This window comes from Thamnophis sirtalis, unplaced genomic scaffold (genome assembly GCF_051295495.1).
Source record: "Thamnophis sirtalis isolate CommonGarterSnake01/CBP01778 unplaced genomic scaffold, rThaSir2_p1.2 scaffold_4, whole genome shotgun sequence".
In the NCBI taxonomy this organism is placed as follows: Eukaryota; Metazoa; Chordata; class Lepidosauria; order Squamata; family Natricidae; genus Thamnophis; species Thamnophis sirtalis.
Window position 1 is genome coordinate 106,651,508 of NW_028261384.1, and position 15,565 is coordinate 106,667,072.

Below are 15,565 nucleotides of genomic sequence, written 5' to 3' on the forward strand. Positions count from 1 at the left end.
ATTTTCTGCAATGGGATATTTTAGAAGGAATGCCCCAATCTTTCAGAATTTCTTATAATGAAAGCACACGTAACTTTAATGGATGTATTTGTATACAGTGTTATTGGTGACATTATGGATCAGCCTACAATTATTTTTTTCAAATTATTGTGCAACACTGCCCCTTCCAATTGGCTCCCATTTTCAAGTGGTAATAAAAAATAAGCTTAGAGCTTATGAAACACTTCAACAGTTCTCATAACTCTTTTGTCCTTAACCTGTATCAATACTCTTTTTCCTAATTCTGTACGCCATCAATTGAGTTGCTACCAGTTCAACCTTTTCTCCGTCTCTTCTCTTTAGTGGAGGTGATGCTGGATCTGAAGATGGCTTTTCCCACCCTCATCCTTTCATAAGATCAGAAAAGCGTATAATTGGGTGAACAAGCCCAGAACTTTCCTGACCATCTTGAACACTTTAATTTTTTTCCCCTTGCGTCCAGGGAACAGGAGACATCAATTCTTGGACTTCTCAGTGGGTGAGTGAAGTGGGCAGGGACAAACAATGGGCCATTGTGCTGTGTGAATCCATAGGAAGAAAAGGACGTTTACATATAAGGGCTACTAAAGGGTTTTGGGTGAAATGTCCCACTTGAGGAATTATCTGTCCAGATCTTGAAGTGATTGCCATTAGATTTAGGGAATCTAACTTTTGAATAAATACAATAGAATAGTGTTGTTAATTTCTGATTTCTGTTCCATTTATTCTCTTCATGAGAATCTTATGTATGAAAAAAAAATGTGAGAAATAAAGTTTATGAAACATTTACCCAATGTGCTAGAGGATTCCATAAAAAATAATATATGTCCACTTCAATTTTTTTAAAAAAAACAAACTTTAAAAATAAGGAATGGGATAAAACAATTCTGGCCTGCAGTTAAAATATGGGTCAACAAGGGGAGGAAGAAATTAGGATTTCTGGGCTCTTCTGGAAGAAAAAATAAAATACAAAACCACCAAACTCTCAATGAAGAACATTTTGTTGATCATGAGTCCAAGTATAACCATTCTTAAAAGGAGAAAAGATTTAGGCATCTTCAAAGGATGGATAATATTAACAACTTCCAGAATGCAGAGTGTGATTTCTGCACTTTGCTCAAAGCAACTGCGATGTCTTTGATTCAAGAAGTGTTTCCCAAAATCTTTTGCAAGTAATTTTGAATTAAACTATAGCTGTTATTCTATAGAAAATAATAAGTTTTTTAACTAGAATAATTTAATTCAGGTTGATAGCATGATTTGGTTGATGGACTCAAATTCAATCATAGAGATCACTAGTTTACTTTGCCTTAGTCAAATAACACCACAAACTGCCTTGCCTGGTTACTCCATCACTAGAATGTGGAACCACAATTTGGGGGTAGAAGAAAGACACATCTACCTTTACTGACTTTCAGTTGCAAATTTTATTTTCCTCTGCATTTTCCTGCTGCAATGTGAAAGTACATAAACTTTTCCTCTCAGGTTGCCTCAAATGCTCTCCTGTTTTTCCTTGAGCACTTTATTTTCTGACAAGGCAGCTCTGAGCAATATCAGCTATTTCACAGGGGAAGGAATGTAGCTTCAACTATGCCAGTACTGGTGACTGATTCTAATACCTTTTAGATCCCAATAACTTTTAAATAGAAGACAAGGAATAAAATGAAGGCACTGTCAAAGATTGCCTATTCAAAATCTGCAAGAAATATGTTAACCTCTGCTGCTGCTATTTTTTTTTTATTATTATTCATTAAATTATTATTTAAAAAAGATTTATGAGCGTCCTACATCTTCCTGGGCTTGCTTACTTATTTGATTGATTTAGAGCAATTCTGCCACTTCACATTATAGATAAACTAATTCCTATTTTTTAAAACTGCCAACTCCGGTAACCTGATGAACAAACTCAAAGCTCATGAATGCTGTACAAGTAGTTCTCATTTCTGACCACAACTGATACCAGGATTTCCAGAACTGCTAAGCAAGGTGATTGTTCAGTGAGCCATGCCCAATTTTATGACCTTTTTTGACCTCAATTGTTAAATGAATTGTTGCGGTTCTTAAGTGAGTCTGGCTTCCCCTGTTGACTTTGCTTTCTGAAAGGCGATGGGGAAGATTGCAAATCCCATGACTCCAACCATATTTTTTTTTCACAAAGTCTGTAATATTCTGCGGTTTCTTCAACACTGTATATTCACCACAGATGAAACAGAAACTGTCTGGCAAATTCATACACTTTCACGGAGCCAAATACACCGTTGAAGAATGATGAGTTACCATGAATTCCGATGAAAAACTATGAACAGCCTAGAACCAAGAACCTGATGATGATTCATGCACAAGTGTGGCATGCAGGAGAGAGCAGCTCTGTTTCTGTACACGAGATATCACAGTACTGGCCATGCCTTCTGCATTGACTAGAGATGCTGCTATCTGTCCTGTGTCTCCCTCTCACTGGATTCTTCAGGAAAGGTTAACCCCTTCTACCATTAGAAGCACAGACTTAAAACTTGCTTAGCTTATGTATAGATTGCTGACCATCAGATTTACAGTGCTATTTTTTTTTTACATAACCCGGACAAACCCTTTAAGGATTTTTTGGAATTTTATATCTTAAATGTACTTATGTGAATTAATTAATAGTAATTTGGACTTTAAATTTGGTTAAAAACCTATAATATAAAAAATACCCAATATTTAAAAAATGATAAATTTGAAGACAATTTTGCATGTTGCGGCAATTATGAAGTCTAGGAGTTTTTTGAATATTTTATTTGTTTTCAGCACACCAAAATACATGGAAAATAGATGAAAATAATCAAACAGCTTTTTAGTTGCAGACCAGTTACCTGTAATAGGCAAAAGACTTTATGCAGAATTAGAAGACTTATCTCAAAATGAAAATTTTACCTATAATTCAAATAAAGATTACAGAAAGGGAAAGCAAAAGTGGCAATTTTTGAGATTTCTATCCATGAAAAGATATTTTTGTTCTTTAAATTCAACATTTCTTGGTGGGATCATCAGTACGAACCAAATCATAATGACATGTCGTTAGATTTAACATCAATGTGCATCCAGGAATAGCCCTTGCAGTAGGATACCTTTAAAAAAAACACAAAATTATATAACAAATTGAGGTTTCTGTTAACTTGGAAAATTAAGCTATTAAAAACATTAAATACATTTGTTCTTTACCTATCAGAATTTTAGCCAGTCTTACTTAATTTGCAAAGTAGCAGCTGTTTTTGAATTTGTAAAACCTTCAGGCTGAAGCGCTTCTCTTTGCTTTGCTTTTGACATCACTTAAAAACTATTTGTACCTAGATTTTTATGTGGTATAAGTATTTAATGCAGATTGAGTTTAATTGGGTGAAATTGATAAATTTAGTAAATACATCTCAGGAATGAGTCTTGGAGAAATTCAGGTTTGGATAAAAATTATTTACCACATATTTTGCGCATTCTTACAAGGTTTATTTCCACAAATAAGGTTAGTCATATTTGTTGTGGTAGACAATAGAATCTTACATTCCAATTTCTATGAGATAAAATATTCTTCTTGGAATCTCTGACAGTGAACATCAGAGGCAATGATTAAAAAATAAGAAAAAGAAAAAGAAGGCCAGATATGTGTAACTGGTGCTATAGATTATTTTAAAAAACGTTGGAAGCATATGTATACACTCAACCTCATTTACCAAATATGTGCAACATACAAACCTATCTGCAAATTTTTAACCAAAATACTTTGAAAATTGCTGATTGGCACTTTGCATGGTATTTTATTTAAATATTTGAGATTCTCCTTATTCATGGAAGGGCTTGTCTGCATGGATATAGAGGAAGTATGAATACTTACAAATATTACTATATTTACTCATGGATAAGCCAATCCATGGATAGAACAATCGCAGTTTGGGAGTTGCACATTAAATTATCAGTTTGTTCACAACTATATAGAATACAAATTTGCACATATAAAAATAAATTTCTCTGTAGCATTGAAAGAAAATCATGATTTAATGTCTTTGTAGAGTAAAATAGTAGCTTTCCAGCATGATCTACATAATCTATTTTTAGTTACCCAAAGATTCTCATCTATAGCTTAATTCCTTACAAAATTATGTCTGTTATCAGATTCAAACCAATGTTGTCATCTTAATCAACTTTAAATTACTACAGAGAGAAAATTATCATTTCCATCCATAGGCTACTAGTTTTGATTCGACTACCTTGTTTTTCATTTAGGACCATGTGTAATACTTGGTCTCAGCAAAATACTTTAAAAGAATTTATAAAAGATGCCATTTCCAATATTTTACCTACAAGGAACAACAATATAGTGCAGCCGATTTGCAGACACATCGAAAGCACCCTTTAGACTCCCATGAAGATCCTACCAAATGCTTCGTGTTATCAATAGGGTTGATGCATATCCCCCCTAGGGAAGAAAATTCCAATCAGTCTCATCTGACCAGAAGATCAGTATTTATACGGCTTTATCTTTGCATATTATAAGGCACCAGAAGTCACCTTTGGGCAACCAATACATTTTATCAAAAAATACAAAATATATACAGCATATGTAGATGTTGATAATTGAATCCAGAAACCTGCAAACTATACAGCTCTTCTCAAAAGAGCTCTTCTAATTTCTGAGCTTCTTTTTAACAGTGGTATTTCTCCAGTCTAAATGTAACCGTTCCCCTAATTAAAAATCGGATGTTGGAAAAAAATAATTATTACTATTGTGCAATTTTGTTAATTAGTTAATTATGCTTAAAAGTTTTGTTATAAAAGACAAAAATTCTATATAAAATTGAAGTTAAACATGTAATACTATTAGATGAATTCAGGATGATGTAAATGCTGTAGTATAAATATAAATTTATCTTAAATTTAGAATATTTTACATTAAAAGGATATAATAATAGCTAGAGTCAAATGAATGTTTTATAACATAATAATTGTATGCATATATATTAGAATGATGTTATGAGATTTTATGTAAATTGCAAGTGAAGACTATTGTGAGAAAGCATAAAAGTTTTGTAACCAGTTGACACACTGTAAGTAATTGGAGAAATTTTTTTTATTTTGTGTGTGTTTATGTCTGTATGTTTTATGCTTGTCTAAAAACAAAAAGTTTTTTATAAAAAAAATACAAGACTTATACTAATATCAAAGAAATGGCAGAGGAGAATCATTAAGGAAAGGATCATTTTTTAAAAGGGACAAATAATATTATAAAAACCACAATGACAGATAATAGTAGAGTTCTCTTATGTTCAGTTATCCCATTTTCTATTGCCGCCTTGGTCAGTTGTCCATGATGGTATGGTTGGAACTGCCCCGGAGTTACCCACATGCATGAGCATGGCTCGTGCGCACATGCGCTGTGATGTCAAATGATGCTTCCGCAAGCCTCCACGACAGTCCAGCTGCTCAGCAGAGCATCGCGCAGGCCCTATATGTGCCATGTGTATGCCAGAAGTGCCAAAAGCTTAAAGCACAGATAAGGAGCGCACACCCTGGTGAAACAACCAGGTGTTCAAAGCTTTAGGGAAGGCTAGGAGGATGGAGCCCTACTGAACTTCAAGGGGCAGGGTGTTCCAAAGGGAGGGACTGCCATGAAAAGACACCGTGTTTAGTTCTCATCCAATGGCAATATTTTGGGGATGGGACTAGGACTAAGACCACTCTATCTGAGCTTGTAGGGCAATAAAGGTCCTTGAGAAAGATGGTTCTGCAGATAACATATGCCAGTATTATATAGGGTGATGATCAGCACCTGGAATTGCACTCAAAAAGAAAGTAGAAGCCAGCATAGATCACTTATGAATTAAAGATTCAATGAAACTGCACTGAATACAAACATATTCAAGTTATACAATTCAAAGAAACATAGAAAGGCACCATAGGCATAACATTACCATCTTTGGGTCTTTGTTGTCGATAAAAGCAATATCCATGACACAAATTAAGAATGATGGACGAGAAAAGTAAGGTAAGAAAAAGACTCTGGAAAAGATGAGATTTTATTGTCAAAGATATGTACAGCAATTTTATAACATAATTTAATATAGATAATTATTCAATAAAATAAGACATGGAAGCGTAACAGTATAAACACCTTATCAAAGTGCACTTGAATGACAGCTGAACACTGCTTTGAAATTGACCATAGATTCCCAGACGATGAAGGCAATGGACAAGGAGAAATTCTCAAAGACCTGTTTAAGGGCAACCAGCATCCACCAATCCTTCTTCTTAAAGTGGGGTGGAGTTGAGGCAAGTATCAACACAGTTAAATTACAATGTTTAGCCATCGCCCAAACCTTTCTCTTTATGCCCAAAATGCATTCAAAAGGATATTATTGATACTAGATGGTCATCTTTTTTTGAACATTTGCTTCAGGACAGAAAATATCTTTCTTCTGCACAGTTGAGGCTTTCTTCTGGACTTCAGAGACAAAGACCAGATCCCCTACCAGCATATATCTTGCTCAAACCAAACTGATATATCCATGCAGAGTAACTGCAAACCACAACCCGTAAGAATAGAGAAATAAGAGATTTTTTGCCTTTCAACTCTAGGGATCCCAGTTTAACATGTAGTTGGGATTAATTGGAGCTGGTTGGATTAAAGTACATATTCAAATGCTGAGAGAATAGGTGGGTCTCACTGAGTGACTGCCTCATTTAGCAAATGTTTGCATTTATGACTCTCCGGGGAAGTATAGCAAACTAAAGATGGATCTAGGAAACTGCAGCTGATGACTGTGATAGAGTTCAAAGGATCTGTGAGAATTTTACCTGAAACACCAAGTTTGGTGTCAAGCTGATAAAAACTTCATCCCTGAATTTGAGCCACATTTGCAATTGCAAAGGGGCTTCTTTGCCCACCAAAAATTATGAATCACCAAATAATTCAGACTGAACATTATCCAACTAATAGCAGGAAAAAAAATACAAATTCTTTGCAATGTAGAATTTTAAAACCATTATTGCTGTATGTCCACCGCAATCCATGAGGTAATCTAGGGCTCAGGGTTTTACTGTTACAGGCAAGATTCTTTAAAGTACAAATGTAGTCATGTTTAGCCAATTGTCCTGTAATATCCCAAGCTGCTACATAATCAGCTGGATTAATACAAATATGGGAGTGCTATATAATTAGCCACACAACACATATGGTGTTCCATGTCATGGACACTAAAAAAAAAAGAAGGGAAAAGGAAGAAGGGGAGCTCAGACACAAAGCAGGTCACTTAGAAAACGAACACAGGATCAATCAAAAAGGACTCAAAAGCATTTAGACAATCCACAAAAGAGGAGGAGTAAAGACAATGAATTAGAAATCAAAGTACATGAGGGCAGGTATGATATTATTGCCAATACTGAAACTTGATGGAATGAACTGATAAAAACCACTTGCTGGAATTTGTTGAATGAAAAGAAGACTTGAGTGATATGACAGAGGTGTTGCAATAATGTGATTTACTCACCAATCAATGACCAAAGCAATGGAGAAGGAGGACTTGACTTACCTTCATGGAATGTCCAAAGAGAAAATCCAATGATTTTATTTTAAAGGTCAGCATTTTTGATTCCATTTTGGTTGGGATTGTTAGCTATAAATGATAATAATGTTCTTTAGCCTGGTATTTTCCTAACCAAAAAGACAACCAAGTAGAAAAGGTAGATACTTATGTTTAAGTAAAGGACAGGTCTGCCACAGGTACAAGTCACTTTATATACCGTTCAAACATTTTTGGCTTCGGAATTTCTGCTCTGATTGGCTAGCACAATTTGAGTCATAATGCATCGAGAGACTATGATCACTTGTATATTTGTTCCATGTAAGTGTTCATATTATCACATAATATTCTTAATATGATCTTGTTAAAGAATAATTGGGTATACAAGGGTGGGGATTTTTTTCACCATTTTAATGAGTTTTTTGAGTTCATTTTTAAAGCTCCATTCTGAACCACTTCTTATCAAAACTTCATTTTCCCCATGAGGAATATATTTCATATTAAAAGACAGAAACATTAGAGACGTTAATCAAAGGTGCTTCCTTTAACTGAAAACAGATACCCAAAGAGCCTCCTTTCTTTCTCCCATCAGTCAGAATAGAATAGAACAGAAAAGAACAAAACAAAACAGAATCTAGAAGGACCATGAGGGGCTTCTAGTCTGACCCACTGGTGGGATTCAGCCAGTTCACCCCACTTTGCAAATACCGGTTATTAACTTTCTGAGCAGTTTGGTGAACTGGTTGTTGAAAGTAATCATTAGGGCAGAGAACCAGTTGTTAAATTATTTGAATCCCACCACTGGTGTAGCCTCCTGCTTAAGCAAGAAAAACTATAGTATTTCAGATCTTTCTAGTCCCACAATGGCAAACCTATGGGATGTGTGCCAAAGGTGGCACGCTACAAACTCTCGGTGGGAATGTGACCCATAGCTTCAGTTCATGTGCCACAATGTACATGTGCCAGCGATTTTGGATCTCTGTCACACATGCTCAGGGGATGGGGCGTTTGCATGGGAGTCACACATGCATATGTGGGGTGAAGGATATGTGGGGCCATGTACACATATACAGAGGTGAGTGAATGTATGGGGTGCGTGTGCATTGAATATTGGGGATTTGGGTGCATACATGCACTTTGAGCACACTGTCTAGAAAAAGTTAGCCATCACTGCTTTAGTTTCTTCTTTAAAAAATCCAGTGATTGACCCCCCATGATTTCTGAAGGGAAGCTGGTTAAATCTCCTCACTCTTAGGAAGTTTTTCCTTAATCCCAGTTTCCTTCTCTGTTTGATTTGTTTCCAACCATTGCTTCTTGTCGACATCTGGTGCATTTTACACTAATTTAACCCCGTCTTCTTTATGTCAGCACCTCAAATATTGGAATACTGCTATCATGTTTCTCCTAATTCTTCTTTTCTTTGCAGTAACCAAACCCAAATCCTGCAACCGTTCATATGTTTTAGTCTCCTGGCCTTTAATTGTCTTAGTTGCTCTTCTTTACACTTTGTCCAAAGTCTCAATGACTTTTTTGTATTGGTTGCAGTATTCTAGGTGTGGTTTTAAGACATTGGTTGGATTATTTTCTATTGCTTGGGTTTGCATTAGACTGAATTCCAGTATGATGTGCTTACTTTCACCCAAGGTTTCACCAACTTCGATTCCCTCTATCACTTCTTCTTTATTAATAAGAACTAAATCCAGTACAGCTTTATTTATAGTTCCCTCTTCTACTTTCTAGATGACAAAGGTGTCTACAAGGTTGATCCCCGATTTGCAGCAGAATTTGTCTTGCAGTTCAGATTTGGAGAGTTAAAAGTCTTCCATTACTACGGTGGTATGCTTCCTACATACTGTACATTTGTTACCTGGTTGGCAAAGAGTTGATCTATTTCTTCTCATTTGTTGTCACAAATGGCCTAAATACAAATGTAAAGAAGAAATAGTTTCCTCTCATACCTGTGGAAATGTGCATTCTAAGAGTTGTGCCATGTCCTTACATAAGAATCAATTTGTCCCACTTTGAATTATGTCCAAATAATATATGCAAACTATGATTCTCATTTCAAAACTTTCAGGAGACAATTATGAGCATCCTACATCTTCCTGGGCTTGCTTGCTTATTTGGTTGATTTAGAGTAATTCTGCCACTTCGCCTTAGATATAAAATAACACCCAATTTTAAAAAAGCCAACACCAATGAGCTAATGAGGTAACTCAAATCTCATGAATGTTGTACAAGTAGTTCTCATTTCTGAACAGAATTGAGACTGGAACTTCCAGAATTGCTAACCAAGGTGATTGTTCAGTGAATCATACCCAATTTTATTACCTCTTTTGACCTCAATTGTTAAATGAATTGTTGCAGTTCTTAACTGAGTCTGGCTTCCTCTGTTGGCTTTGCTTGCTGAAAGGCGATGGGGAAGATTGCCAATCCCATGACTCCAACCATTGTAAACACCATGTCATTCCATTGCCCACTGCATGAATTTGATCCTGTCATCATGGGAATCCTAGGATTGTTGCAAGTGCAAGGGCTGGTTGTAAGACATTTCCTTCAGTGCAAGTAACTTTGAATGGGCACTAAGCGGATGGTTTTGAAAGAAGGATGACCTGAAATAGGCAAAAGGTTTTTAGGCAGAATTAGAAGACTTATCTAAAAGTGAAAATAGTGTCTATAATTAAAATGAAGATTACAGAAAGAGAAATCAAGGGCCATTTACAAAAGTGGATTTTTTTGGTGATTTCTATATATGAAAATATATTTTTGCTCTTTACATAGATCAAACCAACTTATGGTACATCATTTTGTAGTATGGTGACCAACATTCATTACAGTATTCTAGGTGTGATCTTACTTGGCTTTCATACAGAGGTTCTAAGACTTCATGTGATCTTGATTCTATGCCTCTGTTTATACAACCCAGGAAAGTATTAGCTTTTTTGGTTGTTGCTGCACACTGCTGGCTCATGTTCCATTGATCATCCTTTGGGACTCCAAACTCCCTCTCATAGTTTTTGAGCCAGGTCTCTCCTAATCTGTACCTATACATTTGATTTTTCCTGTCCCTCTGTCCAATTTTTTGTACTTGTCCTTTTCGTCTTTCAGTTTATCAGAAAGATCTTTGTGCAGCCATTCTGGTTTCTTCTTGAATTTCTGTTCTTTTTCAGTGTTATTCTTTCCTCATAGGCTCCAGGAAGCTTCCTCATAGGCCCCAGGAACACGTCAGTCTGTAATAGCTTAAGTACCACGATGTCCTTTCAAATGGACTTGCTCAGCCCAAACACAAAGAAAAATACCTGGGGCAATCAATTACCTATTATGTACTGAATAATCCTCTGAGCTTCCGTAAAGTACTTAAAGAATGGCAAATACCAAAAGTATATTAATAGCCAATAAATATGTTAACTGTTTTACATCCGGAAATGAAAAAGTTGCTGCCAGTGTTTTTACCAGTTTGCAATCCGCATGCAACCTGTGTGTGCAGTCACTTTGCTCACCGTGTGCACTGTTAGATGTAAATTGTTCTTTGCACAGACCATCTGAAAACTGAATTACACACTCACAAATGTATTACTTTCCAAAGGATTCCAAAGAAACACAATTACCAATCTAATCCAAAGGGAGACTCCCCCACCAAGAACTAAGACACACCCTCCTCCCTTACATCAAAGGCACCACAGATAAAATCAGCAAAATTCTCCACAAACGCAATATCAAAACAGAGTTAGGCACTGACCAAAAAATAGCCAACATCTTAAGAAACCCCAAAGACAAGATCCAGCTAGCAAACCAAGGAGTCTATGAAATACCATGCAAAATCTGCCCAGCCACATACGTTGGACAAACTAATAGGAGAATAAATGAACCTGTCACAGAACACAAGAACATAGCCAAAATAGAAGAAAAAACCTCCCTTTTTTAGCACCTCAAAGCTACAGGACATGAAATTGATTTTGAAGGAACTAAACTGATCTCCAAAACTGAACACTTCAACAAGAGAATAATTATGGAAGCCATCAAAATAGCCACCCCCACAACATGAATAAACATGACAATACCTCCTACCTACCAGATATCTGGAAACTAGCCGTAGTCAACAAATGAGTTGACATCACAGGATGCCACCACCAATCAACCTCACCAGACTCAAACCCAAACTCATCCCATAGACGAAATGCAACCACCATCCAGAAGCCAAACCATGGCAGCATCACCAACTGCTACACCCCGCTTTGACCCCCACACAAAGCAAACTGACACATGACATGAACACACGGCCAGACCGAAAACTCGGAACCAAACCAAAGCCCGGAATGTTACATCACATCCATCTGCTCAGGACACTACATCACAGAGCTCAGGACAAAGGCTCAGAATGCTACAACCTCCCAGGATGTTGCAGCACAGGACTCGGGATATCACTACACTAGAGCTCAGAATGTCATCATACAGCCCATTACCCAGGTTGTTACAACACAAAAGACTAATGGGCACATATCTAATACCTCAGCCATACAGGACATTATGAAATAGCCGACTAATCTGCATACATCAACTCCATCAACTAATCAAGATGTAACAACACAGCCAACCAAAGCACTTAAAGCAACACAGCCAGCACTCCACCACCACCACTACCAATATTTATAGAAAGACAGCAGCTCTGATCACGCTTTACATGCACAAGCACAAAGCCAAAGGCACCAGCCTGAAGATGGTGAGTGGGACCTCGTCGAATCATCGCCAAGATACTCTCAATCTTACACAGGAAAAGACCCAACTATGCGAAGACCTGCATATGCTGATACCTATCTGAATTTCAGCCAGTCTTACTTAACTTGCAAATTAGCAGCTGTTTTTGAATTTGTAAAACCTTCAGGCCGAGGGGCCTCCCCTTGCTTTGCTTTGGACATCTCTAAAAAACTGATTTGTACCTAGATTTTATGTGGTATAAGTATTTAATGCAGATTGAGTTTAATTGGGTGAAATTTATAAATTTAGTAAATACATCTCAGGAATAAGTCTTGGAGAAATTCAGGTTTGGATAAAAATTATTTACCACATATTTTGCACAAGGTTTATTTCCACAAATAGGGCTAGTCATATTTGTTGTGGTAGACAAAAGAATCTTATATTCCAATTTCTATGAGATAAAATATTCTTCTTGGGATGTCTGACAGTGAACATCAGAGGCAATGATTAAAAAATAAGAAAAAGAAAAAGAAGGCCAGATATATGTAACTGGTGGTATAAATTATTTTTAAAAATGTTGGAAGCAGTGACGTGCCATGAGGTTCACCGCCGGTGAGGCAAGCGGGCAGGACCTCTATATTCTCCTCCTCTCACCCCTCCAATCTAGGCAGGGTCCAAGCTGCTCCGGGAAAAAAAACCTGCACGCCTCTTGCCTTTGAAGGAGAGGAAGAGGAGGAGGAGGGCACCTGCTTGGGGGGGGGGGGTATGACAAGCTATGGGGTTCATCTCCCCACTGCATAAGGATCGGAGGGCTCACCTCGGAGCCTGCCTCTTTGAGCACGCACTTGCTATAGCTGCGTGAGGAGGGTGGGGGTGGGCTTTAAGCCAAGCGTCTGAACGCAAGAAATGAATAATCTCCCCAAGCAGCCTCACACACCAGAAGCACTGAGGTGGGGCAGCAGCGGCTGGCGTTGGCAGAGCCCCCTGACTCTGCCCACACTCACGCGCCAGGATTTTCCTTGTGGGATTTCGCCTCCCCCCCGCCAGATGAGTGTGCGCGCACACGCCATCCACCCCCCCTCAGCTCAGCTGCACCTGAGGAGAGAGGGGAAAGCCAAGCAGATCCCCCCCTTCCCTCTCAAAGCCCTCTTAAAGCAGAGAACAACCTGCTCTATGGCGGAGAGGCGCGCTGCCACTTTAAACTGCCGGCACGCCTTCCGAACCGGCGATTCAGCAGAACATGCTGTATGAATACTTACAAATATTACTATATTTACTCATGGATAAGCCAATCCATGTATAGAACAATCCCAGTTTGGGAGTTTGGGAGTATCAGTTTGTTCACAACTATATACAATACACATTTGCACTTATAAAGATAAATTTCTCTGTAGCATTGAAAGAAAATCCTGATTTAATGTCTTGGTAGACTAACATAGTGGCATTCCAGCATGATCCACATAATCTATTTTTAGTTACCCAAAGATTCTCACCTATAGTTTAGTTCCTTAAAAAAATAGTGTCTGATAACAGTGTTATCAAATTCAAACCAACATTGTCATCTTAATCAACTTTAAATTACCACAGAGAGAAATTTATCATTTCCATCCATACGTTTCTAGTTTTGATTCAACTACCTTGTTTTTCATTTAGGAGCATGTGTAATACTTTGTCTCAGCAAAATACTTTAAAAGAATTTATAAAAGATGCCATTTCCAATATATTACTTACAAGGAACAACAATATAGTCCATCCAATCTGCAGGTACATCGAAGGCACCCTTTAGACTCCCATGTAGATTCCACCAAATGCTTCGTTTTATCAATAGGGTCGATGAATATCCCCGCTAGGGAAGAAAATTCCAATCAGTCTCATCTGACCAGAAGATCAGTATTTATACGGCTTTATCTTTGCATATTGTAAGGCATCAGAAGTCACCTTTGGGCAAACAATGCATTTTATAAATAAATACAGAATATATACAGTATATGTAGATGTTGATAATTGAATCCAGAAACCTGCAAACTACACAGCTCTTCTCAAAAGAGCTCTTCTCATTTCTGAGCTTCTTTTTAACAGTGGTATTACTCCATTCTAAATGTAACCATTCCCCTAATTAAAAATCGGATGTTGGAAAAAAATAATTATTACCATTGTGCAATTTTGTTAATTAGAGATGGGCTGCCAATTTTTTACTACCAGTTCGGTTGCACTTGTGTTGTTCTGCACATGTGCAGAAGCATCCGGGTGGCAGGATGGAGCCTCCCAACACTGCTACTACTGGTTCACCCAATCTGGGCCGAACCAGGAGCCATCCACCTCTGGTTAGTGAAAACATTAACGTTGCTATCCATCCTATAACTAATTCTGTGCAGCTTCCAATCAAAATTTAAAACAGGACAGAAACCATAGTAAAATTATAAAAATGATCATGTTACACATTACTATTTCTTTGAAATGATTTTCATTTTTGTCATTCACACTTTATTTTGTCCCTCCTTTAGCATCCTTTCTTCAATGATTCTATTCTATCATTTCTTTGATTTTAATATAACTCTTGCATTTATCAATTCATTTATTATTTGTTACTGGCAATTAAGGCTCACAAGAGTGTCATTTGGGCAATGGCAAATATACCCACTGTCATTGGCTAAATCCATGTTTCAGCAGGATTCACTATCGGATCCTCTGATGAATCGAGAAATACAAGAGTTGAGAGGGTGGGGATGACGGCGCTATGACATGACATGCAGTCTAGGAGCTCCAGGATTGCTGTCAATATCTCTGCTGCTGGATGGTCCTTTTGGACCTAAACCATCCGATAGAGATGGTCATAGAAAAGGGCACATCCTGCTGATGTCAGGGACATCGCAAAGTCCCTCGTTGAGCCAGGAGAAGCTCTTTTTTTCCAGCAAAAGAGAAGCAGCCATTTAAGTTGCAGAAGGTTGGGTTAGTCCCTGAATGGAAGAAAAGTAGGAGAGAGAGAGTGTGTCGAAATAGTGAGATAAATTTTTACTATTAGAGAAGAAAACACCCCAAAAGGCTTGGAGTAAAATTAAAATTGAAGGCCAAAGAGAGCAAGTGGCGGATTAAGCCTGAATTAAATTTAGTGTTTTGTTTTTTTTTAATTTTGCTTTTCTTATGGGTGGAACTTTTACAAATGCCTCTTACTTTTTAAATTGGACTTTTTTCTTTTTTCCCTCTTCTTCTATTTTTTTCTTTTTTCGTATTTGTGGATTATGATTTCCTTTCTTTTCTTTTTACAATGCTCAGCTGGATTGTTTGCTTTTCAGCACTTTCTTTCTTTC

The 15,565-nt window shown here is 37.3% G+C and overlaps 1 pseudogene; it reads left to right on the forward strand.

The window, feature by feature from the left end:
- The window catches only part of LOC148046029 (E3 ubiquitin-protein ligase TRIM7-like), a 33,108-nt pseudogene that overhangs the window by 607 nt on the left and 16,936 nt on the right, over positions 1–15,565 (forward strand).